The sequence below is a fragment of the Bacillus rossius genome, chromosome 3, assembly GCF_032445375.1.
Source record: "Bacillus rossius redtenbacheri isolate Brsri chromosome 3, Brsri_v3, whole genome shotgun sequence".
Lineage (NCBI taxonomy): Eukaryota > Metazoa > Arthropoda > Insecta > Phasmatodea > Bacillidae > Bacillus > Bacillus rossius.
Genome location: NC_086332.1, coordinates 20334379 through 20336359, shown reverse-complemented (window position 1 = coordinate 20336359; position 1981 = coordinate 20334379). Strand labels below are relative to the sequence as shown.

Sequence of the window (1981 nt, the reverse complement as noted above, 5' to 3'; positions counted from 1 at the left end):
CAGAGATTAGCATGGAAATGGTTGCCCAAGAAGGACGAGGGCCAAGCTGACGGAGGTTTGTCACCACGTGTAGCCGTGGGATCAGCGATCAACTCCCTCCATCGCCGACCCCTCTGCTTCACCGGCCCCTCCTCCTTCGCTCTTCCCCTGCCGACCTCGCAGCCGCGAGCTTCGTGTTTCGTGTTTCGTCGACCACGAGGTCATTCGAGAAAGTTAAACACAAACACACACACAAAATAAAAAGCGTGGGTGAGTCCATCAGGACTTGGGGTGACCTAAGATGCACATAAATTTTGGACCCTGCCCGAACACGCCCGAATAATTCACCTTAGGCCAACTTCGGGATGGGGTGCTGTCATAACTTAGAAATACACAACTTAGAAACACACAACATATAATTTTCTAAGTTATGACTTTCTACGTTATGACGTTTCTAAGTTGTGTGGTTCTGCGTTTCGTGTTTCTAAGTTATGACAGTTCTAAGTTGTGTGTTTCTAAGTTGTGATAGTTCTAAGTTGTGAATTTCTACGTTATGACGTTTATAAGTTGTGTGGTTCTGTGTTGCGTGTTTCTAAGTTACGTGTTTCTAAGTTATGACAGTTCTAAGTTGTGTGTTTCTAAGTTGCGATAGTTCTAAGTTCTGAGTTTCTACGTTATGGCGTTTCTAAGTTGTGTGGTTCTGCGTTGTGTGTTTCTAAGTTGTGTGTTTCAAAGTTATGATCTTTCTAAGTTGTGTGTTTCTTAGTTACGTGGATTTTTCCAAGTTTTCTAAGTTATGGCAGTTCTTTGGATTTAAAGCATACATTACATTTATATAAACAGAAGAAAATATAATAAATAATTATTTTAATAAAAATATCATTTTAAAATATGGTTAACTTATCAAGTCAGGATGGCCGAGCGGTCTAAGGCGCTGCGTTCAGGTCACAGTCCACTTCTGTGGGCGTGGGTTCGAATCCCACTTCTGAAAATAGTCTTTTTGGGTACTCTAACAATGTAGTTAATGTAAATATTTAGTTTAATAAGCTGCACACACATAATTGTACGAGTTTATTTTTTAGATCCACACGGAAATATATCGACAAATAGTTTTGTAAAGTGACAACTCTAGGTAACAGTGTGGCCAACGCAATTAAGTTTATTTTTCGATCTATTTTAGAGACACGCAGTAAAGTTCTTCTTCACTTTTTCAATATCTCATATCTCTAGTTATCTCTAGTAAGGCTTATCATTATAAACTTATAAAATGAAAAAAATTCGAATATTATTATTGCGTTATAATTTATAAAGAGTCTGGAATTCTTATTCTTAAATACTTGATCTGCGTTCTCGTTGGACCTATATGAAGTTTTACAGATCCAAAGGAAAAAAGAAACGAAGAACAACATTACAACATTAAAATTTCCCAGTCACATGCAATCCGACCGGAAGCCGTATGTGGCAGCAGCCAGTGGAAAATATACGTCGATACAATAGTGTGGAGTTCATCCTGGTTCCATAAAAAAATAACGTGAATTGTTTAGTTGTCTATCGATAGGTTGAAATTAAAAAACCCTTGTGCCACTTTTGCACCTGGAGGAACGTGAGCCGGTGAAATGATCCTATTGATAGAGACCGGAAAAATTCGCGAATTCATTTCGCGATAGGCTAAAATACAAATAGTTATACCTCAGTGCTGCCTCTGCTATTGGCTCACAACTCACCTGGGTGACTCTGGGCCAATGAGAAACGCCCGACCAAAGCTTTATCGAATCACAGGCTGCTACGTTGGGACGTCTCACAAGACAGCAGCCAATGAGTGGGTGTCATTTGACCGAGTGTACGTAGAACTTCGGAGTCCATCCGGCAGGTCATTGAACCCGCGAATTTTTCCGGTCCCAACCTATTGATATGCCGTCCACAAGTGTGGGCGAATATTAATCCGTTCCGCGGAAAATAAAGACTCTGCGCATTCCCGTTGAGTGACGTGAGCGATCGTTCA

General features: G+C 40.5%; 1 non-coding gene across 1 annotated transcript; it reads left to right on the top strand.

Moving 5' to 3' along the window:
* The first annotated feature begins 886 nt into the window (after positions 1-886).
* Positions 887-970, top strand: Trnal-cag (transfer RNA leucine (anticodon CAG)). The gene has a single exon. It is a non-coding gene; the product is annotated as a tRNA-Leu (tRNA).
* The last annotated feature ends 1011 nt before the right edge of the window (positions 971-1981 follow it).